A 26,184-nucleotide genomic window follows, 5' to 3' on the forward strand; every position below is an offset into this window, starting at 1 on the left:
GAGAAAATCTACCACTTTGGGGACTCTTTCCCCCTCCTCACGTGGGAGTCTGTGCTTGTTTCTCAATAAATTTCCATCATTTACTATATTTAAAAAATCTATCACTTTTTTCTTTTATTTTCTTCTTTCCTTCGTTCTTCCCCATTTCAAGATTAGTTAACTTTTTCCCTATATTTTTTTCTAGATTCTTAATGCTTTGATATTTGCTCCTTTTGAATTTTTAAAAATTATTTTTAATCAATTTCTAGATGCATGATCCCAAGTATATACCTCATTTTCTACAAATTATGAAATGTATACTTTTTATTCTCACTGCACTTCTTTTTTTTAACTTTTCTATTTTTGCATATTTCCCCTTTCACTCACTTCCTGCTCATGCTGCTTTAGCTCTGCCCTCCCACATGCAAGGTTACCCATCTCAACAACCTAATTGTTTAATCCTCCTGCCCCCATATAATTCATATAATATGCATTCATACACAAACTATATGTATGTATGTGGAATATTATATCTATCTACCTCTATCTCTATCTGCATCTCTGTCTATATCTACATATCTGTATCTATATCTATATCATCTATATCTATATCTATATCTGTATTGATATCTATCTATATCGATATCTATATATCTATCTTCATATTGGAGCATGCATACATATATATGCTCACAGAACTGTGAAAATTAATTGTTTCTCAAAAAATGTCCATATTATATGAATGCTTCTTCAGGTTGTCTGGTATAGTTTTAATTCATTCCCTGATGGATGTATAATTTCACAAAGTGGGTATATCATAATTTATTTAGTCATTCCCTTGTCAATAGGAATTTGCTGCTTCCAGTTTTCTGCCATTATGATTAATGCTGCAATCTGACGATTGCATGTACATTCTAATTTACTGATGCTTTTATTCTATAGGATAGAGTCTCAGGGGTGGCATTATTAGCTCCAAGAGCATGCATACTTAATCTGAATAAGTGTTGCCAGACTAATTTCACCTTTCACATTTCCACTGACAATGCATGTTGTTGCGATTTTACCTCACATCCATCCCAGCAATAGGTGTTGCTGCTCTTCTTAAGTTTTGCCAGGACTTTTAATTGGTTTATGAACATATGCCAGCAAAGTAAGGATGGATGATGAAAAAAAAATCCACATAGTGTTTTAGCCATTTATTTTTCAACTAGTGGCCCAGTGCACAAAATTCATGCACATTAAAGGGAATTAATTAGAGGAAATATTTTAATATTGCTATTTGCCCTTTCTCTATAATAGAAGTGTCAGATATGAAAGAAAATTAATAAAATGTATATGAAAATCTCCCTCCTGTCAGAGTCTGGGGTGTGCTGCGGGACCCAGAGTCAAGTCCCCACTCACCCGCACACGCCTTGAAATCATGCGAGCCCCAGACCCAGCCGGCCCCACCCCTGTCAAGCCCCGCAGGACGGGGGGCAGGGTGCAGCCTCAGGTTCCCCGGCTCAGCCTCAGGTCCCCTGGCACTGGGGCAGGAGGCACAGCCTCAGGTCCCCCAGCCACAGCTTGAGGGTGCGAGGGCATGAGGGTGTGATGACTATTTGCATATTAGCTCTTTATTATATAGGATGTCAAAATCAAGATAGGCAAAACAGAGTTAATGTGATGCAATTTTAAAGGGCGGGGGGGAAAAAAAAGGACACATATGTAATACCCTTTGTAATGCTTTAAGCAATAAAAAAATAAATAAATAAATAAATAAATAAACCAACAGTGAAAAAAAAAATAAAATTACAGAAGGGATTCAGAAGTAAATAAAGTGAAAATTTGTCTTTATCCTAAAAAAAAAAAATAAATAAATAAATAAATAAAAAACTCTATTTTATGCATCTTAAAATCTTTTGTTTAGGAAGTCTTCAGCCTATGGTGATTTGAACATTGGCCAGTTATATCTAAAACTTCAGAGGCATGCATGCACATTAACTCCAATTAGTGTGCTTCTGAAATGAGTCTGATGTTCTTTGTTGGTGGGCTGTGTGCGTCAAAGAGACAGGTTTATCTGGTCTTTGTTATTGAAGATGAAGGTGGGCACAGAGGGAAAGTAGCTTTGTTTAGGGTTATCTCAGCTAGGATAACCGAGGATCTTGTCTTGCAGGGGTTGGCTTTCCAAAGTCAAATTTTGAAAATTGAGTCCAAATTAAATTGTTGCTACAATGCTCTATGTGAAGAACAGTGATTGAGAAATGGAACCAAAATGAAGTTCATAACCAGAAAAGTTTAGAATAAGGGGCAACAATGTGGGTAGGTTCTAACAATATAGTGCAAATGCTTGTTATATTTTTTAATTCTCACCTGTGTTTCTTCCTTTGAACAAGCTGAGTTTATTTAAAGCATCTGAGAAGGACATGTACGCTCTTTAAGGACAGCGATTATAAATCTCCCATATCTCTGATTCTTGGCACCCTCCGAAGTGTTTGTCACATAGTAGGCTCAAGAATTATATGTTGAACGAGAAAGAAGACTCTCTAAGCATCCTCTGGTTTTCAAGTTCATTCTACCCACCAGACTCCTTGCCTAGCCTATTATGCTTCTCTCTCTTTTTGTTTTCTTAGCTGGGTCTCCCCAGGATGCAGGCTTAAATGGAGAAGAAGAGGTTTTATTAAGACATCGATGGCTTTTCAAAATCTTTGATAATGCAGGAAAATGCAAAAGGAAGTATCTGTCCTCTTACAACTGGAGTTTACTCGTATGAGGCAAAAGTCAAGATTAATGGTCAAAATAATGGTTTTATGAATTTGGGTTTTAACTTAGTGTTCTGTATTTTTTATTGTTGTTAGTAGAGCCAGTTCAAACTGGCTCTAATATTTTGGCAACGTGAAGACAAAACCTGGTAGTGTAAGAACAAAAAGTTCAGGGCAGATAACCATTGGATTGGGTGTTTTCAAGACATGTAGGCACCAAATGGCTTCTGGCTGCAAGATGTCAGTGATATTTTAATGCCAAGGCAGTGTCTGCCACCCCCAGTAGAAGGCTCCACAAGGACACTGAGTGTCTAGCTCAGTACCTGGCACAGAGGAATCTTAAGGAACTAGAATACAGCATAGAAATGTTAACATTATTTTTCTGTAAACCAATATGATTGTAATATTAAGCTTGGAATCTGCCAAGAGGTAAAAACATAATCTTAGTCCGTTCTGGGTTCTCTCAAAGCACTTTTGCTTTACTCTTAATCACTTCTTCACTTTTCCTAGACCACCATTCTTTTGTCAGAGGAAACAGTTCCCTGGTGTATATATTCTGCCTCAGCAGCTCAGTGATAGCAGACATTGTGTAATATAGTCCATCCTGTGTTGAGGACAGTGCCTCAGTGATTAGTGGTGGATTGAATGATGTCGGTGGGAGAGATATGAAGGGAAGCATCCTGGCCCTCAATTGGTATCCACTATGAGACATTCCTATTGGGACATTTCCTTTCTAATTTTTAGGAGTCATTGTTCTTTTAAATATATATATGTATATGTGTGTGTATATATCCTATCTAATAATAGAGGTAGTTAGCCGTACCTCCACTACCCTTCCCATTGGCTAATCAGGGCGATATGCAAATTAACTGCCAACCAAGATGGCGGCTGGCAGCCAGGCAGCCAGGCAGCTTGAAGCGAACAGAAGGCTTGCTTGCTTCAGTGACGGAGGAAGCCAACGTTCCCCGCCTGCCGCTGCTGGGCTCTGAGCTTGCAGTTTAAGAAACATTGTTACAAATATAGAAGCTAAAGAAAACCCCAGAAACCTGCTTTCAGCCAGCCGGGCTTCCGCCAGCAGGACCGCAACATTGTTTCAATTATAGAACAAACGCAGATCTTGCTTTCAGCCAGCTGGGATCTCAGAGCTGCAGTGAGCAGGACCGCAACAGTGTTACAATTATAGAACCCAAACAAACCAGATACCTGCTTTCAGCAGCCGAGGTCTCAGAGCTGGAGCCAAGCCTCAGAGCTAAAGCTGGCCCAAAATAAAAAAAAAATAAAAAAAGGACAGGTTGGGAGCTTCAGTCACTCCCAGCCTGAAAACGGCCCTCAGCCCCTCACCCAGACTGGCCAGGCACCCCAGTGGGGACTCCCACCCTGAAGGGGATGTGACCAGCTGCAAACAGCCATCATCCCCTCATCCAGGCTGGCCAGGCACCCCAGTGGGGACCCCCACCCTGAAGGGGGTGTGACCAGCTGCAAACAGCCATCATCCTCTCATCCAGGCTGGCCAGGCACCCCAGTGGGGACCCCCACCCTGATCCAGGACACCCTTCAGGGCAAACCAGCCGGCCCCCACCCGTGCACCAGGCCTCTATCCTATATAGTAAAAGGGTAATATGCCTCCCAGCACCGGGATCAGCGGAAGGCGCCCCAACACCCCCCCCCCACCCCACGGGCCCTGCTCTGTGTGTGACAGGATCGAGCCATAACCTCCCTATCGGCCCTGCCCTGAGTGTGACAGTGGCGGTGCCCCAACCCCCTGATCGGCCCTGCTCTGTGGGTGATAGAGGGTGGCGCCCCAACCCCGATTGGCCCTGCTCCATGTGTGACAGGGGGCGGTGCCCCAACTCCCCTATCAGCCCTACTCTGTGCGTGACAGGGGGGAGCCCTTCAACCCCCTCATCGGCCCTGCTCTGTGCGTGACAGGGGGTGGTGGGGCAACCTCCCTATTGACCCTGCCTTGAGTGTCACAGGGGGCGGTGCCCCAACCCCCCAATCAACCCTACCCTGAGGGTGACTAGGGGTGGTATCGCAACCTCCCGATCCGCCCTGCTCTGTGCATGACAAGGGGTGGCTCCCCAACTCCCCAATTGGCCCTGCTCTGAGCCTGACCAGGGGCTGCACCTAGGGATTGGGCCTGCCCTCTGCCACCCGGGAGCAGGCCTAAGCCAGCAGGTTGTTATCTCCCGAGGGGTCCCAGACTGCGAGAGGGCACAGGCCGGGCTGAGGGGCCCCCCCTCCCTCCTGAGTGCCCAAATTTTTGTGCACCGGGCCTGTAGTGTATATATATATATATATATATATATATATATATATATATATATATATATACACATCTCCCACGTTCAAAGGCTGTTAAATTGCATTGTTTACCCATATCTTCAGAAAAAAGTCACTTCTACTGTCCTGGTAAACAACCTTCTTCCCTATTTATAATGGTCTGGCCCTCTAGCAACTTCAGCATGAAATTATAGCTAATTTGCCTACAAATGTCAGGTGGTCATAATAATCTGGCCACTCAGTGTGTGTGTGTGTGTGTGTGTGTGTGTGTGTGTGTGTGTGTGTATTTCAGAGAGGAAGGGAGAAGGAGAGAGGTAGGAACATCAAAGATGAGAGAGAACCATTGATCCGTTACCTCCTGCATGCCTCACACTAGTGATTGAGCCCTTAAACCAGGCATTTACCCTAACCTGGAATTGAACCATGACCTGCTTGTTAATAGGTGGATGCTCGCTCAACCACTGAACCACACTGACTGGGCCAGGAGTCATTGTTCTTATGTTTGCATTTGCAGCTGAGGTGTATGTGCTTCCACCAGGTCTCTAGTTATACAGTCCACGCTACCATCTGTTCTTCCTCTTCCTCCTCATTCCGACCACAGAGCTTCTTTACTTAAAGAAATTCCTCCTCTATATTTCATGTCCACATGGGTGAAACCTAGTAGCAAAAGGAGCATTTTGCTACTAGGCTATATCTCATGGCTGCTTCCTACTCTTCTTGGGGTGCAATGGAGTTTTGTGAGGCTTCTCAGGATCTTCTATCTGAATATTCCTTTACCATTATTTCTGCTTTACTCCCTTGTGCCCTATTGGTGCCAGGAAACTTCTTTAAAGGCTTAGGGTTGGGAGAAGGATCCAAGTTGAAGTGATTCTCATCAAAGTTTCCTTTTTCCCTTCTACCCTTTTTCTCTCACTCTTTAAAATGAGATTTTTGGTCAGAGAGAGGTGGAGTATATATATAATAGAGGAGAAACATGTTCCATTTGACTTGCATATTCTTGTAAATCTTTCCAGTTTTCTACCTGGACTATAGCTTTTGAATTTAAAAAACAAAAATATGGTGTCTGTGGTTTCTATTTTTATACCCTTATGCCTAGAAGTTCTAGAGATCTGTATGCAGCAACTCAAATGTAGGATGATTAGGGTAAAAAGGATCTTCGAGGACCCATTGTTAATAAGTCATTCCATCCTTCAGCCGCAGATGCAGAAAGATTCACTGCTTTGATATTAGCAGATATCCTTCAACTTGAATTTTATTTATTTTTTAATATTTTTTATTGATTTTTATTACAGAGAGGAAGGGAGAAGGATAGAGAGCTAGAAACATCGATGAGAGAGGAACATCGATCAGCTGCCTCCTGCACACCTCCTACTGGAGATGTGCCCACAACCAAGGTACATGCCCTTGACCGGAATCGAACCTGGGACCTTTCAGTCTGCAGGCCGACGCTCTATCCACTGAGCCAAACCGGTTAGGGCCCTTCAACTTGAATTTTAAAGTTTGGCTTGTTACAGGGAAATTTGCTATGAGGTAAAGAGGGTAGTAGACAGAAATCCCTTAATCAGGCTCTAAGAAACAGGAAAATAATAAATAAAGTGAAGCCTGAGTCTCTAAAAAGTACCCCCTAGTTCTTTAGATATAATTGACATAGAGTACTGTGGAAATTTAAGGTCCGCGGCATAATGACTTCACTTACATATATCATAAAATGATTATCACAATAATTAACAGCCATTATCTCATATAGCTACAAAAAAGGGGGGGGGGTTTCCTTGGGATGAGAACTCTTGGTATTTACATTCTTAACAACTTCCAAACATGCCATAAAGCAGTGCAAACTATAGTCATCATGTACATTACATAGTCAGTATTTATTTATCTTATAACTGGAAGTTTGTTCCCTGTGAAAAGTTTTTTTTTAAAGATACTTGTGAAAAATGATGCACATCTTCCCACTCAATCTAACTCAGTAGTTCTTTTTTAACTCTGTGGTAGTATTTCTACACCATCTTTGTTATAAAATAAGCCAGAAATGATGGAAAAATGAGATTAGACTTTTATAGCATATACTAGGATACTATCTCATATTTAATATAATTTCAGTGATTGGTTTTCTACTGCCTTATTTTCCAACTGTGTACATGCAATGTAGACATCTTTATAGAGGTAAGGTCTTTAGCATTCTGATAGAAAATAAAACATAGCATGTCACTCCTTTGTCAAAACCTCCCAGTATCTTCCCAGTCAGAGTAAGAACTATACTCCTTACAATGGCTTATAGACCCTCTACCTTTTGTGACCCCAGCTAGCTCTCTTATCTGAAATTCTCCTCCTCTTCTATCCTGTTCAGCTTCCTTAGCCTCCTTACTGCTCCTCAAACACAGAGCCTTGAATCTGCACTTGCTTTGTCCTTAGCCTGAAATGCTATTCCTCCAGATATCTGCATGATGGGGGGTCGCCTCTTTAAAGGCGTTAATGTCACCTTCTCAGTGATTCCTACAGCATTCTATTAAAAATACCTTCTCACCTGCCCAGCACTCCCTGTTACCATTCCTTGCAGTTGTTTTTGTTCATAGCACTTATCATTACCCATTAGAAAGACATTATGACCTAGTTGTTAAGAGCAAGGACTTCGTAGTCAGACCATTGGGTTTGAATCCAGGCTCCACCACATACTGGCTGCTTGACTTTGGGGAAATTAATCCTTCTACTAGTATATCTCAGTTTCTTCTTCTAAACTGGGACTCTCACAAGAATTAAATGTTGGTTTTCCCCTCTCGATAAAATCTAAGCTTCATGAGGACAAGGATTTTTGTCTATTCTGTTTATTACTTTTTCTCCAACACAGAATATCCCCCCTCCATTTTATCAATAATTTGTTGAAAAGTTTAGTTATGTTATTTTGGCTTAGAACAATTTTTTCCCAAGCAAAACTATACTAAAGTTTGCTCTACATGTTTAGCAAGGGCCATCTGAATCTTCCCATGAGAGCTAGCTGTATTTTTAGAATAAATACATAGTTCAAGTGACAGTTGATGGAATGACTCACTCACCCATTAATTCTTTCATTTAAATATTTATTGTCTAAGTTACTGTATTTTGTTAGGCTCTGTGCTAGATACATTCACTGGGAGACACAAAAGTTTAAAAAATATATTTTTTAATTGACCTGACCTCAAGAAACTTGTTCTCCTGTCAAGAGTATGGGCTTTTAAGGATATCACTTCATGCCTGTCAGAATGGCAAACAACAAGTAATTATTAAAATTAAATAAAGTATATAATACATGAATATGTGATGACTGCTGTGAGAAAAATAAATCTGGTTGAAAGGGTACAAGGGATAGCAATTTTAATTGAGTGGTTAAAGTGATATTTGAGCAAAAACATGAAGGATGTAAGGAAATTATCTATATGATTATGTGGGGGAAGACCAACCATATCAGTATATCAGATGGAGGGATTAGCCAGTATGAAGATCCTATAGTGGGAACATATCTAGCATATATATATATATATATATATATATATATATATATATATATATACATACATATATATATACATATATATATACATACACACACACACACACACACACACATATATATATACTAATATATATATCTGTATAAATATATATGTGTATATCAAGGACAGTGGGGTTATTGTTTTGGATCCTATGAAGTTCCCATAGCCTACCAATGATGGATTTCTCCTTTGAAACAAAATCAGAAGTAAAGCTTTGACATGTTTTAATAATATGTATTTTAAAAGACCCAAAGGTCAAGGTTTTGGCCTTTACTTGTCTTGAAAGAAAGTGACATTTACCTATTTGCCTTCAGTTTGGGAATATTTTTTAAATACAAACTTCAACATCTAGCTCTTGAGCTTTCATGTCAGATACCTAGAAGAGAGATCTCTTCACTTCTTCAGCACATACTGTGATAAAATTCTTACTGCTTAACAACTTTCGTACCGCTCACGAGCTTTCTCGTGTTTCGCGCGCTATCTGTTAAGGACCGCTCACGAGTTTTCTCGTTTTCACACGCCATCTGTTATGGACCTTAGATGTCAACACACTGTCTTGTCCACATCAAATGAAGCGATCTCATTGGTGGAAACCGTGCAGGTCAATCTACGAAAAACTATATAATTGCACGAACCCATAAAGCATTGCAGTTACATTGTATTTTGGTCATTCGAATAGTCTTTGTCTTCAAGTTCCTGGCGCTTTTAGAAATGCCCTCTCTCAGAAAAAGGAAGGAAACCAACGAAACTGATACACTTCCTTTCGTGTTGTTCCATTCTAAGGAAAACGATGAAATGGACAAAAAAAGTAGTGCTGTACCTTATAAACTGTGGACTTTTAAATTCATTTAGAGTGTACAACGTCCTCAATCCACAAGCAAAAATGAAGTATAAACAGTTTCTGCTATTGGTGGTGAGAGACTGGATAATGGATGACAATAATGAAGGCTCTCTGGAACCAGAGACAAATCTGTCCAGCCCTTCCCCTGGGGGTGCAAGGAGAGCACCTCGTAAAGATCCACCCAAAAGGTTGTCAGGTGATATGAAGCAGCATGAACCTACGTGTATTCCAGCGAGTGGAAAGAAAAAAATTTCCTACGAGAGCCTGCAGAGTTTGTGCTGCCCATGGAAAAAGGAGCGAATCTAGATACTTATGTAAATTTTGTTTGGTCCCTCTTCATAGAGAAAAATGTTTTACGCAGTACCATACGTTAAAAAAGTACAAAGAACTTTAATTGTTTATTTGTTTTTGTAAATAAAAATGTTATAATTATTGAAAAACAACACCTAAAGTGCATTATGATCTGTAGTTATGATGATTTAGATAACGTACAGTTTGCCCAAAAACGTACAGTCCCTGGCGTATGTCTTAGAGATTTCTATGCGGTATGAAATGTGTTAACTTAAACTTTGATTTATATAAGGTTTTTGGAAAATATAAATCAATCTTACCTTTTGGGACAGCATGGATGGACCTGGAGAGTATGATGCTAAGTGAAATAAGCCAGTCATAGAAAGACAAATATTATATGATTTCACTCGTGGAATCTAATGAACCAAACAAACAAACAAAACAGACTTATAGAGAACAGACTGACAGCTGTCAGAGGGGGAAGGGGTAGGAGGTTTGGGTGAAAAAGGTAAAGGGATTAAGGAAACAAACAACAAATAAACAAAAACCTTATAGAAAATACAATGGTGATTACCAGAGGGAAAAGAGGGTGGTGGACGGTAAGAGAGGGAGGGTCAAGTGGGAATAAGTGGTGATGAAAGGAAACATGACTTGGGGTGGTGAACACACAATACAATATATAGATGATGTATTATAGAATTGTATTCCCGAAACCTATATAATTTTATTAACCAACTAGAGGCCCAGTGAATAAAAATTTGTGCACTTGGGGGGCGTCCCTCAGCCTGGCCTGCGCCCATTCACAGTCCAGGACCCCTTGGGGGATGTCCACCTGTCGACTTAGGCCCACTCCCCGGGGGATCAGGCCTAAGCTTGCAGTCAGACATCCTTCTGACAGCCATGGAGCCCTCAGGGGATGTCTTACTAAAGGCTTAGGCCCCCAAGGGATCAGGTCTAAACCCTTAGTTGGACATTCTTAGTGCTGCCACGGAGGTGGGAGAGGCTCCTGCCACCACCTCTGCGCTGGCCAGCCATGAGCCAGCTTCTGGCTAAGTGGCACTCCCCATATGGAAGTGCACTGACCACCAGGGGGCAGCTCCTGCATTGAGCATCTGCCCCCTGGTGGTCAGTGCGCATCATAGCAACTGGTCATTCTGCCGTTCAGTCAATGTGCATATTAGCCTTTTATTATTATTATATAGGATGTCCCTATTTCCCCCCTATTTCCCCCCTTTTGCCCCCTCTACCCAGCTCTTGCCCCCCACTTCTCTCTGGCCATCACCATTCTGTTGTCTGTGTCCATGGGTTGTGCATATAGTTTCTTTGGCTAATCCCTTCTTTAAATTTTTATTTTCAGATAAGTGCTTATAACTGCACTATTATATATTTTCTATTATATCATTTAGAATTAAGATATTTTTTAATTGAACCCTTGTAAATTTTAGCACAATTTAATAAATTATGCTAGAAGCAATTAGGAGATTTTTCATGTAATGCATATACATTTCAATTAATATTTTATTAATTTTTAATTTTTTAATATTTTAATTTGAAATAATCTCATACATGTTAAAAAAACTATAAAATACTACAGCATATTATATGTGCCCTTCACCCAATTTATTAGGTGTTAATAATTTAAACATAACCATTATACAACTAACAAAATTTGGAATATATTTTTCTTATAATCTCTTTAATGTTACTTAATCCATTTACTTTGTTTTTGTTAATCTTCACCCAAGGATATTTTCTCATTGAATTTTAGAGAGAGTGAAGGGAAAGGGAGAGACACATTGATTGGTTGCCTCCTGCACATGCTTTGATAGGGACTGGGGATCAAGCCAGCAACTGAGGTACATGCCCTTGACTGGAATCGAACCTGGGACCCTTCAGTTCACAGGCTAATGCTCTATCCACTGAGCAAAACAGATGCAGCTTAATTCATTTACTTTTAATCTATATGTGTCTTTATATTTAAAGTGGATTTTGTTTTTGATTCACCCTCATAATCTGTCCTTTAATTGGTGCATTTATGCCACTGACTTTCAGAGTGCTTACTGATAGAGTTACTACCATATCAGGCAGCTTCTGGGTCTTCTGGGTTCCACCCTGCCTTGCCGCTGGGGACCCGATCGCGTCCCCGGCAGCAAGGCAGGCCGGCTGGGTCCTCTGGGGCTGCCCTGGATGGTGGCGCGCTGGCGGCTTGCACTGTCCTGCCCTGCCTGCAGTATGCAAATTAGCCTCCATCTTTGTTGGCGGTTAATTTGCATATCGCGCTGATTAGCCAATGGGAGGCGTAATGAAGGTACAGTCTATTACCATGTCTGTCTATTATTAGATAGGATGTCACCCCAATAAATTCAATTAAAAACAAAAAGGATTTCTTTGTTGCCCCTTTATAGCATTTTCACCTGGAATATGTGACTGATATCACAAGGTGGCAGCAGCAGTCATGATACCGCTGTTCTGTATTGAGTATTTTGTTTTGTTTTGTTTTTTACATTTTTTAATTTTATTGGGGTGACATTACTCAACATGAACATATAGGTTTCATGTGTGGATTACTAATTTACAAAATCTGTGTAGGACCATGTGCCCACCACCCAAAGTCAAATCTCCTGTCACCTCATATTAGGACCCCTTTCTTCCCCCACCCCCTCCCTCTGGCCACCACCACACTGCTGTTTGTGTTCATAATTTTCAGTTTTATATTCCACATATGAGTGAAATCATATACTTCTTAGCTTTTTCTGTTTGACTTATTTCACTTTGCATAATGTTCTCAAGGTCCATCCATGTTGTTGTAAATGACACTATTTCATCCTTTCTTATGGCCGTGCAGTACTCCATTGTGTATATATACCACATCTTCTTTATCCATTCCTCTACTGTGGGGCACTTTGGCTATTTCCAACTCTTGACCACCATGAATAATGCTGCAGTGAACATAGGGGTGCATTTTTCTTTGTGTACATGATTTCGAGTTTTTTGGGTATATCCCAAGAGTGGGATTGTTGAGTTGTATGGTAGCTCTATTTTTAAATTTTGAAATGACAGAAATTATTTACTCAGCCTTTATTTTAAGAATACAGTGAAGTTTCTTGCTTTAAAACATTTAAAAATAAGCATACAATCCAAAGTTTGTTCTTTTGTTTTTTTCTTAGGTGTGTTTTGATGAGCTCTAAGAGATTTATTTCTCTCCTCTATACCATTCTATACTGAGATTCTTATCAACTCTCCTATCTGTCAACATTATATTGGAGAGTTTGTAGCTCCCAGTTATGTGAATTTTCTGCTTAACTATTTTTTATTCTTTTGTGAAAGACATGGGCATAGCATCTTCCCCACTTTTGCTTTAAGAATTTATATATTTTAGTCTATTTTTTCCCACAGAACCTGAGTTCCTGAGCTCAATGCAGTAAGTCTAATTTGGTAATAGAAAGAAAGCATTTTTATATTACTAAACAATTAATTATTGAACCACTGTTGCAATTACAGCACTGGGCCAAGAAAGAAAGCAATTTGGCATAACAGAAAAATCAAGAATCATCTGAGAGCTCTGTTTGAATTTTGGTTTTGCCATTTTCTAGTTGTGTAGCCATGGTCAAAGTACTTAACCTCTCTGAACTTCAATCAATTCCCTTATATGTAAAATGTTAAAATAATAATAATATTTACCTCATAAGATTGTTGTAGATCATGATTAATATGTAAGGTATATAAAGTGCTTATAGTACAGTTCCTGAACCTAGTAAATAAACCATAAATAGCAGCTATATTGATAGTGATCTTGTGGAAAGTTCTTTTACATCTCTGCATCTTGCTTTTCTCATCAATAAATGGAGAAAAATACTTCATGTTAAGGAGAATCAAATGCAAAAATGTATATAAGCGAGCTTTGAAACCTGGATGCTGTAAAACTGCATTATATTGAAATGTAGGGTAAAAATAGGATTTCATTTTCTTCTTTCATCAGTCCTCCCTGGGAATTCAGATCAAATAACAGATGAGGAAGCATTTTGCAAAGCAAAAGCACTATGTGAACATAAGATAATCTCATCATCATCACTATTTAGTGCACAAGTATCTTCTCATATGCCCATTTCTGTTACTTGGCATTCTCTCCCTGGACATTTGGTGGGATAGAAGAAGAGAGAGAGTGATAGTAGCGCCAGTTAAAGTGGGCATGCCTGCTGTCGGGCAATACAACAGAGCGGTCAGTAAGCTTTTGAATAAGCTACATGTTGCCATCTAAATAAGAGCAGTAGGTTTTTATTTTGTGTTTGTTTGTTAAATTATTTGTTTATTTGAGAATGTGGATGGGAAAAGAGTAATTACTTGGCCTGAGAAATGGTGAGAGGGAGCTAAATGATGGTAAAGGGGAGATTCGAGAAATGTGAACGAGAGAGAAGAGACCCCTCAGGGAAAGAGAACCTTAAAAAAAAGTGAGTGATTTCACACATAAGCTTTAACTACTAGTTCATTTTTTAAATAATAATACCAGCCTGGCAAGAGGCACAGAAACCAGCTCTTATAAGGAATGATGAACTGTCTTCCCTTCTGTTTCTCTTCCCCTTTCTCCCTTTCTTTCCCTCCATTTTTCTCCCTCTTCTCTGTCCTTTCCCTTATCAGGCACAGGATATCTGCTGTGTCTTCACCTTTGTATAGCATCTTTAAGCTGCCACCTACTTCTGCACACATTGGTTGGTAAATAAAAGCCAACCTCAGGAACATATTTTTCTTTCATAGCTTTAGTTCTGCCCAGTTCTCCTTGACCTTTCCCTTTCACTTGATTCCTTCTTTCTTGCAGTCTTTTCCTTCTTGACCTGGATTCTAGTTTTCTTCTTTTTCTTGGACTTGATATCTTTCTGTATATCAGTTACAAAGATGAGGAAGACCAAGGCTCTTTGTTTGATCTTATATTTTAGTAGGGCTAACAGTATCTCAAGTGTATAGAAAATTATGTTGTTTTTAAAATATCTCTTACCTGGCATCTGTAATACTGTCAACAACAAAAATAAAAATAAAAAATTTAAAATATTGCTTATCTTAGTTGATTCTCATAATGGCTTAGTGAGCCAGGTAGAGTTGATGACACTATCCATATTAGAAATGAGAAAGCTGTGGATAAGCAAATTGTCCAGGATCATATTGTGAGAAAGTGATGAAGTCAGGAAGTTGCTTTCAAGCCAATACTTTTCTTACTACACTATAGGAGAAATGGGCTAATTTTCACCAAAGCATTGGAAATGGCTTAATAGCTAGGGAGCTTTAGCACTGGTCTTTGTGTGATGCTTAGGACTTAGGTTGTGGAAACAGATATGCCAAGTTGTTCATATGGAAAACAATACAATAATTAGTACATAATAATACAAGAATAAACTGTGTTTTGTGTACTCACAACAGTAAGCCTCCTATCCCCCCACCCTGTATGTTATCTCCTAATTTCTATAGCAATCCAGCAAGGTATTTGATTGATTGATTGCTCATCTTGTCTTAAATAGCATTTGAGGTAGTAGGAAGATATTATTCTTTCTAATTTGCAGAAGATGAAACTAAGCCTCAGGAAAGTTAAGTAAATTGATCAGAGTCACACAGTAAAATGTGGTGTCCTGGGAATTAATAAACAAATGCCTGACATCCCATGGCCCTTCCCAGGAAAAGATGAGAAAGGCTTTATGAATAGTGAGGAGTCAGGTGGAGCAAACAGGGGATCTAAGACTGATAAGACGGATTAGGTGCTTCTAGCTGACTGGGAGCTTCAATTACAGTGCTACTGAGTTTAGATTTCTTTAGGCAGTTATGCGCCATAGAAAGTTTTCATGAGGGAAGTGGCATTATCAGCTACGCTGAGGAAGATGAAGCTGGCAGCATCTCCATCACAGATCAGAAAAGGGAGAAACCGGTGGCAGGGAGACCAATTAGACGGCTGTCACATTAGGAAATACCCAACTGAAGGGTAGTAGGTTTTTCTTTACAAGTATTATTTCTCATGGGTAGTAACTGGATTTATAAAGAAGAGACTTAGGTTAAATTTAGAAAATGCATCCAAACTAACTTATAAAAGAAAGGAGCCCTAACTGGTTTGGCTCAGTGGATAGAGCATCGGCCTGCGGACTGAAAGGTCCCAGGTTCGATTCTGGTCAAGGGCATGTACCTTGGTTGCAGGCACATTTCCAGTAGGAGGTGTGCAGGAGGCAGCTGATCAATGTTTCTCTCTCATTGATGTTTCTAATTTTCTATCCCTCTCCCTTCCTCTCTGTAAAAAAATCAATAAAATATATTTTTTTAAAAAGAAAGGAAAATCCTGATTACAAAATTAATTGCCTAAAGAGGCCTGTGAGTAACTTATGGAACTGGTGGTTACTTTGCTGAGGCTCAATATTAGCTCAGTATTTATCCATGAGTGATTTACAGTAATATTTTCTTTGGAGTACTCTCGCTGAACTCTAAAAATATGATCTAAAATGGTGAGAGTACTTTATTTTTTTGATGCAATTCATCCAAATGTAATAATATTGGATTACATTGATACTAGAAATACTGGACCTTAGTGGGTATATTATTGAGATGGTGCAAAGATATTTAGCTGTAACATTCCACTAATATTAGTCACTTCCAAATTTGTCTGTTGGACCTTTCTCTCCATTCATAGTGCCACTGATATAATTCAAGTGTGGACAGACTTTTACTAAGATTTGGCAACAGACTTCTAATTGATCTCCATAATCTAATCTTTTGTCTTTTAACTCAGACTCCACAATCCAACAGTTTAAAAACTACCTGTTGGGGATCATTGTTTATTAACTGTTTTTCCATTTCCTTAGCATACCATTTAGCTGAGCATAGCCTAAAGTCTGGCCCAAACTTAAGGGAAGCCTTAATTAAGCCTTGTTGTTCTGTCTGGAATATTGCCCCTTTGTTTCCATCTGGACATTTTAAATTTAATCTTTCAATGAGCTATTTTTCTGTCACCAATCTTATAATGAATGACCTCCAGCCAAACAAATTATTCTCCCCTGTAAATTCTTCTCTTTTGTGTGCCTTTCAGGCCTCTGTTAGAGTGCTCACCATATTGTATTAGAGCTAGTTGCTCAAGTGCTTCACCTGTTTGATTGTCAGCATCCTGATATCGAGTATTATGTCTTTTCCTACAGTCATGATAGGGTTCAGAGCTTGTTAGGCAGTAAATAATCAATAAATGTTTATTGAGTGGATGATTAACTGTCTTCTCCTTGATGTCAGAGAAAAAGTACTGTTTTGCTAAATATATATGTATTATATTAGAAGCCTGTCTTTTAATCTCCTGGCTGACCGAGGGAAAAGGTCCCTGGTACTAGGTAAAATTCTGAAGAAGGTTGTTAAAAGTACAGAAATGGGTTGTGGTGGTCCACAGTTCACTCAATCCTTTAAAGTGCTCATTATGTGGCAGATTGTGGGATAATTATGGGTAACATGATGTCATGTAGGTCCACATTCTTCCCTGTGCATTGAACTTTATTAGCAGATTGTGCTACTATCACAATTAGAGAAGTTTCTGGGCTGTTAAGCAGTCTTGGAGAGAATGGTGAGGTGAGACTATCTTCTTTCCTGCTGCAGACGTGATGTGGGTTAATTGCTTACCCACTTTAATAACTTGTTCTCTTTTAAAAATTTATTTTCTGCCATTTTTGCAATTAGGCAATTTTACAAACCCATTCCTTATTCAATAGGCAGAGCATCGGGGCATAAAAGATAGAGCAGGTTTCAGACTCCTTAAAGTTGTTCTCCCATAGAGAAGGGAGCTTACATTATATGGAAGTTGATCCACTCTGAAAATATTATGGTGAGATTGGTTCATGAGGTGGAACTATCAATAATTGGATAATAAAATGTAACAGGGAAAAATGTTTCAAGTCTCCATACTCTATCAGCCGGATGTAATGCTGCCTAGATAGCATTGTAGTAGATCTAAGGAAGTCTACCTGCCTTAGGACTTAGGTTGTGGAAATAGGTATGTCAAGTTGTTCATATGGAAAATAATACAATAATTAATACATAATAATACAAGAATAAACTGTGTTTTGTGTACTCACAACAGTAAACCTCCTTCCCCCTGCCCTGTATGTTATCTCCCAATTTCTATAGCAATCCAAATTTTATGATTCCATAAAATTTATATGGAAACCTCAAAAGGACTTGATATTCTTATCAGAACTATACTCTTCTTGCTTCAAGTTGGTTTAGCAATATTTTCCCTTAGAGAGCTTATCACTTTTCACATTGTATTATAGTTATTTGTGAGCAGGCTGTAATTCCCCTTCATTATTACGAGTCAGGGACTGTGTCCTGTATATATGGTTTACATCCTTTTGGCACTAGTCCAGATTATTTCATATAGTTGCCAATCAGTACATTTCATTGGATAAATAGATTATAAATATATGTCTTATCTAAAGGGCCATAGTTTTAAAACTATATAAATGCATGGAAATAGGGTGGAGTAATTGAAACTGGGAGTGTTTCAGAAAGTTTCGGATATAGAATTATTCAATTTGTCACACAGTTAAAGAACAGAATTGGATGGTAGTTCTAGGATGTTTTGGAGACTAGAAAATCTATATTAATGCACAAACATTTTCTGAATATTTCACAGATATTATTATTGTCAGTTACAATTTCATTTTGACTTTAGTAAATATGACTTATTTATATGTATAAAATGTGATTGAAAATAAATAACATAAGATCCTGTCTTAACATGAATAACCCTTTGCTACTTATTTAAGGAGAAAAAGTTGTTTCATCTCAAAATAGGTTGTGGTTATTCTTCACAACCTGATGAAAAATTAATCAATTACATTAAATACCAGATGTTATATTAATTATATAACATAGCTAGGAATTCTGAGGAGTTCTCTAGTATAGAGTTTACAAGAGCGAGTCATAAACCCAAAGCCATTAGTGTCTCAAATCATTGTCTGCCCTAATTTCTTAAATAAATGTATAATATACAATCTTCATGAGATTTCTTCACAGTACTGTGATGGTAAGTTCTGTATCAAATTGAATAGGCTATAGTGCCTATTTATTTAACCAAACACTAATGTAGATGTTGCCGTGAAAGTATTTTGCTACATGTGGTTAGCATCTACAATCAGTTGACTTAAATTAAGGATATTACTCTGGATAATGTGGGTGGAACTCATGCAATCAGTTGAAGGCCTTAAGAGCAAAAACTGATGTTTCCTCTATAAGGAATTTTGCCTCAAGACTGCAACACCAACTGCGGCCACAGTTTCCAGACTGCCGGTCAGCCGTATAGATTTCAGACTTGTCGATTGCAAGTCAATTTTATGATTCCATAAAATCAATCTCTCTCTCCTTCTGCTTCTGTTTCTCTGCAGAACCCTGACTGATGTAAGTACTAATACATTTTAATAATGTCTAACACAATAGCATAGGCAGTTAGCTAAGCATTTTACATATATTAAGTCATTTAATTCTCATCACAGTCATACAAGATAGGTTTTATTATTGCTTTGATTTTATAGATGAATACACTAAGGTGCAGAAAGTTTAAATGATTTGCCCAAGGTCATACAGCTAGTAAGTAGAAGACCTTGAATTTAATCCTAGGCAGTCCATTTCTTAAAATTTTTTAAAAAATTAAGTATAGTTGGTATATAATATTATATTGGTTATATTAGTTTCAGGTGTACAAGATAGTGAATCAACATGTTTATACTTTACAATGTGATCACCCCACTACTCTAGTAATCATCTGTCACTGTGCAAACTTATCATAATACTAGAGGCCCAGCACGCAAAATCGCGTGAGACCTAGACCCGCAGCGCTGGCAGGACCCCAGGCCTCGCTGCACAGAGGTGTAGGACCCCAGGCCTCGCCGCATGGAGCCATGGGCCCCACCTCTGCGTCACACAGCTCTGACTGGCTGTTTGGTCGTGACACTGTTAGGGCATCACAACCACAGGCCTTTTATAATATAGGATTATTGACTATATTCCCTTTCCTCTTTTCACCAATGCCCTACTCCCTCCCTTCTGGTAACTATCCTTTTGGTCTCTATTTCTATTAGTCTGTTTTTGTTTTGTTTGTTTAGATTCCACATATACATGAAACCATATGGTATTTGTCTTTCTTTGTCTGACTTATTTCACTTAGCATAATACCATCTAAATTCATCCATGTTATCACAAATGGCAGGATTTCATTCTTTTTTGTGGCTGATTAATATTCTATTATATAGACACTAGAAACCTGGTGCACGGATTTGTGCACATTGAAAGGAAATTAATTAGAAGAAATATTTTAGAGGCCAGGGAGGGAACGTGGGAGGTTGGCTCCAGGGTGTGTCCGGCCCCTCTCACCCAGTTCCAATTGGCAGGACCCCAGCAGCAAACTAACTTACCGGTCAGAGCATTGCTCCCTAGTGGTCAGTGCACGTCATTGCGAATGGTCAAATGAACAGTGGGACACAGCATATTAGGCTTTTATTATATAGGATATCTATATTATTTATTTTTTTCACATCTGCTTTATCCATTCATCTATTGATGGACATCTAGGTTGCTTTCTTATTTTGGCTATTGTAAATAATGCTACAATAAACATGAAGGTGCATATATCTTTCTGAATTAGTGTTTTTGTTTTCTTTGGATAAATACCCAGAAGTAGAATTGCTGGGTTGTGTGGTAGTTCTATTTTTAGTATTTTTTGAGGAAACTTCCTACTGTTTTCTATAGTGGCTGTATCGATTTATAATCTTATCAACTGTGCACAAGGGTTCCCTTTTCTCCATATCCAGCACCTAGGCATTATATACTTCTTAAAATGATAGATTGTGTTCCTGGACACAAAGCACAGAAAAAAATAGATGAAGAGAATACTTAATTTAATTCTTTTTATTTCTCTGTTTATGATGGATTGGATGTTGGAACTGGTACCATCATACTCGCTACTGGCCTACCATTAACACTGTTTTGATCAGTTAACATTTATAAGCATATAAACTATATAGCAAAGTCTTACCTATAGTATCTCATTTAATTCTCTCAATAATCCCGTGAAGTTGTTCTTATTATTTACTATCTTTTACAATGTAGTAGAAGATTATGAAGTCAAACTCAATTCTCTCTGACTCCACAATCTGTACTCTTGACTCTTTCTGCCTCTAGGTGTATTATGGAATCCTAAGAATTTGAGGAATCTTATTACTCAAGGTCTTATCCAATGCACGCTGTTTTTATTTCATTCAATATTCATCCAATCTCATCTGGAATCTCTCTTCTATTGAAGAAGCCTGAGCGGGTCAGCTAAATGTTAGCTGGTGGACTAACAACTAGGTCAGACTTATTTTCTGAGGCAGTCATTAGCAGAGAGTGTAAGGTGGGGCAGATCCAACATGGAGTTTAAAAGGGGGCATTGAAAATCAGGAGGCTTAGTAACAGATGCAAATACAATTCCAACAAAGAAGTAGCGGGCTTGTAAATGGAAAGAACTGAGTAAGAACTAGATAGAGGTAGATGCTTGCCTGGGATACTCTAACAGGCCAGTAGCTGTATGGTTGGCAGGTCGGCTACTTTAAATGTATGGGATTGAGATACAGAGTTTACTCCTCATTATGGGACTGTTCTAGTTGTTAGAATGTTCTCCCAGAGATGGAATAAAAGCATGCTTTCCTGAAATACTACCCATTAGTTATAATTCTGTAACCCAGCACAAATATAAATTCTTTTCCATTAGTTTGAAAACTATCAATTATTTCCTTTTTCTTCTCCCAACTTTTCTGACCAAATATTTATCTGATATAGGCACCACATGCAGCTTTTTGGAAACACATTAGCAGTCCCAATTATGTGTTATTTTAAACATTAAGTAAGATACCAGAGTGGTAAACAGGGAAGTATCTACTCTCACTGTAATGGTGCTGGCTGAAATAAAATCATTGGAATGGGACTTTCTAGAAAAGGGATTGTAACAATTCAGCCATGTTTAGTTACAGCCCAGATATTTAGAATAAATTATCCTGCTTTACTCATAAGGAACATGTCAGGAAAAACAGATAAAGAGCTCTGAGGAGCCAGAGCCAGTTCTACACGCTCTTGGAAAGTTGTTAGGAATAGGTAAAAAAATGCAAATAAAGAGCTTAGCACATTGCTAAATATTTAAAAAATGAGTTATTTATTTTAAATTAAAAAATATTTTAATTAAAATTTTTGGTAACATTATTTAACATAAATGTCAGTATACACCTTTTTAATACAACATCTGTACACTCCATTGTGTGCTCACCACTCAAAGTCCAATCTCCTTTTATCACCATATATTTAACCCCTTTTACCATCTTTGTTAATCCCCAACCCCCTTCTCCACTGATAACCACCATTCTGTTGTCTGTATCTAGGAATTTTTTGTTTGTTTGTGCTATTTGTTCATCATAAAACAAGTTGCTTATTGTTTACATCCTACATTTGAGTGAAATCAGAAAGATCTTGTCCTTTTCTATCTGACTTATTTCACTTAGATGATACTCTCAAGATCTAGCCATGTTATTGCAAATGGCAATAGTTTATCTTTTTTATGGCTGAGTAGTATTTAATTGTATATATGTACCACCTCTTCTTTATCCAATCATCCATTGAAGGACACTTAGGTTTGTTTCTATTCTTGGCTATTGTAAACAATACTATAATGAACATAGGGGTACATGTATCTTTATGAATGAGTGTTTTCAAATTTTTCTGTTAGATACCCAGAAGAGGGATCCTGGTAGCTCTATTCTTAATTTTTTGAGGAACCTCCATACTGTTTTCCACAGTGGCTGCACCAGTTTACATTCCCACTAGCAGTACACAAGAGTTCCCTTTTGTCCACTTCCTATGCGACAATTGTTATTTCTTGTCTTCTTGAAAATTATTAACTATAGGGAGCAATTGCTATTGGCAGACACATTCCTGATCCTGGGGAGTAAAATCTGACAGTTTGGTAGTAAAATAAGCCAGAAATATAAAATTAAAGTGCAAAAAACAAACATAAAACACAAAAGCACCATAGTCTGGGACCATTTTGTGTGGAATAAACTCTCTGGAGCAATTATTCTGCTATAAAGGAAGTCAATGTTCAAAGCAGTTTTAATTGTTTTAAGTGTAATTTCCTTAAGAGAAAAGTATATGCATATTTTGGAAAAGCTTCTGTACAAAATAAAATTAAAAATTTTATTTTAAAAGATTAAAGTCTAAGATATCTGGAAAATTCTTTTTAAAATAACTTGTTCCACATGGTTTCAGAGAGCCAGGATTTTGTTAGGTTTGGGTTGGTTTGCTGTCAGATTATTTGACAACATCCAACCCACGCATATTGATTACACACCTTATACCAGGATACTTGTATGTTGTTCTGGGAGATGTAGAAATGAGTGAGGATCAAATCCTCACCCTCAAAAATGAAGACTCAAGTCTTAAGCACAACCATGCAGTTTAATATCAAGTTCTAATGTAGAGATGGGTGCAAACTTTGATAGGAGCACAGAGCAGGTTTCTTAAATATGAATTATGTAACTGCTGCCAAAGGAAATCCTGTCACAATATTATTACCTAGAACTGAACATTCAACCTGTAGTACAATACTGAACGGCTTTGTTTTCTAACATTTTGCTGGGTCTGTGGTAAAATGACTCCCTGTGAGGCAAATATTTAGTCATCAGAATGGATTGGTTCTGAGTAAAAGGAAGCAAAGGGGGCATAAGAACACTTAATCATTTTTTCACTCTTTCCAACACATTTTTTTTGAGTACCTAGAGTTTTTACTATATGCCATGTACTAGGGATACAGATTGAATGAGACCCATTGTATGAGTGAGTCAATGAATAAATACATATCAGGGGATTTAGAATTTAAATTATTATAGGTACATAAACCAAAATGAAATGACCATGGAGATAAGAGAATTTTGCCTTTCATGTAGAAGAAGATCTTCAAAGGATAGATCTAGAACAAAAGCATGGAGGTCATATGGAAGCTGATATCTATATATATAAAAGCCTAAGCGACCGGATAACTGGCTGGTAGCTATGACACGCACTGACCACCAGAGAGCAGACGTTCAAAGCAGGAGTTAACCCTTGGTGTTCAGTGCACTTTCACAGAGGAAGCGACTCTCAGCCAGAAGTGGTGGTGGCAGGTGCAGCAAGGCCAGGATGAGAGGGTGTGGCGCGGTGCCCGGCCCTGGCTTGGGCTCCTCCCTGGCCGTCTGCCGCTTCTCGCATTGCTATATCTCTTGGGGGATGTCGGATTGGATCGGGCCGAAACTGGCAGTCCGACATTCCCTGAGGGGTCCCAGATTGCAAGAGGGCACAGGCCAGGGCACCAGGCCTCTAGTAATAAATAAAATTGATTATTAGACCATTATTTTTTATTTTTTAGAATAATCTAAAATTGATTTTTAGAAATAATGGTCTAATAATCAATATTATCTATATCTATATATATAAAAAGCCCGTCGCCCTAACGCCATAATGACCAAAGACTGGTACTGGTGGGCAGGGCTGTGAGTGCGTGGGTGGACGAGGCCACGTGATTTCGCACGCTGGGCTTCTAGTATATATATAAATCCTAAGCGACCATTATGACTGGTCGGCTAAATGACCAGTCGAGCAGACACTGTTACGCGCACTAACCACCAGGGGGCAGACACTCAACACAGCAGCCAACCTCCCACGGTCCCTCCCCCCGGACAGCTGGGTGGTCGGTGTGCTCCCACAGCCAATATCCTGTGGCCCCTCCCCCCAGCCAACCAGCTCCAATTGACCCTGATTGCTGGCCAGTCCGAGTGACAAATTCATGCACAAATTCATGCACCGAGCTTCTAGTTACATTATAGTTATGGATATTCTATTCATCAATGTTCATAAAAGTCAAGAAGTAGAACTCTATTGACAGTGGTCCCAGTTATATAGAACATAAAGAGGGAGATGCATCTGAGTGTTTACACTGTGCCATGCTTGTTAAGTGTGTCTTGTAAATTCTCTCCTTTAATCCTCACAGCTATCCATGCTGTGAGTTCTATCATTATCCTTCTTTTAAAAATTAGGAATCTGGGGTAAAGATATTAAATAACTTGCCAAAAGTCATATAGCTCTTGGTGGAGACAGGATTCAAGCAGAGAAATTTTCACTCTAGGGCCTACACTCAGATCAAAGGCAGCAGAAAAAACCAGAGTTCAGACTCAGGCATTTTAGCTCAATGTTCATTGATATACTCATTCATTCACTCATTCATTTTCTATTTTAAAAAGCATTGGAGGGCTTACCTGTAACAGATATCATGTTAGGTACAAGAAATATGTAAATGAATACAAAACAATTCTTACCCTCAAGGAGCTCATCTTCTCAATAGCTATGCATTGTCTCAAATATGCCTGGAAAAATGAGAAGGCTAACGAGGATTTATTAAATTGTGCCACAATTTCTAGTGAGAGATTGTTGGAGAAGCTAGGACAGAGAGGCTGAAGTCAGGAACTACAGTGGAATTTTGATTGGAGGTGGGATGGACTCTGGAATCTTAAGGCAAGGAGAAGAGCTGGGACCTAAACAAGCTGAGGCCTTGGCAGCACCCCCAAACGAGCAGAAGAATCACATGAAATTCACATTAGAATTCAGAGAATCCAAGGAAGGTTTCTTGGGAGGGTCAGCTGGACTTTACATGTTTGACATATTGGAAATAGTCTCAAACTGAGGGGGTGTAGAGCTGTGACAGAACCTGAAATGAGGCAGAGTGAGCCAACTGATTTTGAATTCTGGTTTTGCCATATGTTAGGTGTATGATCTTTACTCTCTAGGAACCTCAGTTTTCTTCTGTGAAGTAGCAACTATATTTGTGTCAAAAGATGATTGTGTGGATGAAATGAGATTAAATGCAGGCAAAACATAATGCTTTGCCTGAACAAAGTAGGTACTCAATAAATGTTAGTTCCCCTCTCTAGTATTCAGCTTTGAGGAGGGCAGAGCTTAAGCCTACCCTTCTCCCACCAATTATTCCCGATTCTAAAGAGCATCTGCCCCTTTGTTAACTCACACAGTTTATGGGTTCCATAAAAATCAAACCTTTGGATAGACCACAGTTGCCTATTCTAGGAAGGTTTATGGGAGTAGACTATATTGATCTCTCAACCATTTCCTCCCCCCCCCTCTTTTTAAAAATGTATCTTCATTGTTGAAAGTATTACAAATGTTCCCTTTCCCCCCCCCATTGACCCCCACCTTGCACCTGCCCCCCTTCCACAGACCTACCACTTTATTGTCTGTGTATCCATGGGTTTTACATATATGCATGTAAATTCTTTGGTTAATCTCTTCCTCCCCTCTCCCCCCCCCCAAAAAAAAACACACAACAAAAAAACAACAACCCACAAACAAACAGTTTTCTCCAAGAGAATCTCTTTCAGAACTGTTATCTAGCACATGCCTATAAACATTAAAAATATATGGCTAGGCATCCACTCATCATAAATGTCAATTC

The sequence above is a fragment of the Myotis lucifugus genome, unplaced genomic scaffold, assembly GCF_000147115.1.
Source record: "Myotis lucifugus unplaced genomic scaffold, Myoluc2.0 scaffold_106, whole genome shotgun sequence".
Lineage (NCBI taxonomy): Eukaryota > Metazoa > Chordata > Mammalia > Chiroptera > Vespertilionidae > Myotis > Myotis lucifugus.